The sequence below is a fragment of the Penaeus monodon genome, chromosome 22 (genome assembly GCF_015228065.2).
Source record: "Penaeus monodon isolate SGIC_2016 chromosome 22, NSTDA_Pmon_1, whole genome shotgun sequence".
Classification (NCBI taxonomy): Eukaryota; Metazoa; Arthropoda; class Malacostraca; order Decapoda; family Penaeidae; genus Penaeus; species Penaeus monodon.
Genome location: NC_051407.1, coordinates 4,076,472 through 4,077,181, shown reverse-complemented (window position 1 = coordinate 4,077,181; position 710 = coordinate 4,076,472).

The window sequence follows — 710 nt, the reverse complement described above, 5'->3', positions numbered from 1 at the left end:
TAGTTAAAATAATAAAGACTTAAAGTATAACATGCATAATGATGATGAAGGGAATTCGCACAAAACTACAAAACTACCACAAGCACACCCTCGCATACACTCAGCTGTGTATGTGCCTTAGTATATGTGTGTGTGCATACACAAAAACACATGAGTACATAGACGTAATGACATAGATGAGCACTTAGGCCACATCCCCGTCACCCGCTATCAGTTATTGCACCATGTCTGACTTCCTAATCATTTCAGAAATTGGCGACGTAAACAGCGCCCCATAAGGTGAGTCGAGTCTCGCTCTACATCCAAGGGACACGGTCGCTTGCGGCATCATGGCGACATCGCCAGACCAATAATTCTTGCCTTTGCAGACCTCCGTTCACAACCCTACTGTCCATTTTATTGCGAAAAAAGAGTCCAACGCAGTAACACTAGAATCTTTTATTCTTTTTTCCTTTTTTTAAATTTTATTTTACTGCAAGGACAAGATCACTGAATTTCCCGAGGGAGGAAAGTCCGTGAAATCTTACTCTCTCACAGTCGTGGGGAAAAAAAAGACCAAGTTGCGTGCATACCGACTCAGATTTTGCGATATCTAAGAAAATAAAACTTAACGTCATGTTTTCTAAGTGCGTGATCTTGCTCTTTTTCTAAAAATGTCACCCATTTATTGCTTTTACAGATTAAAAAAAATATATATATGTATGTAGGTT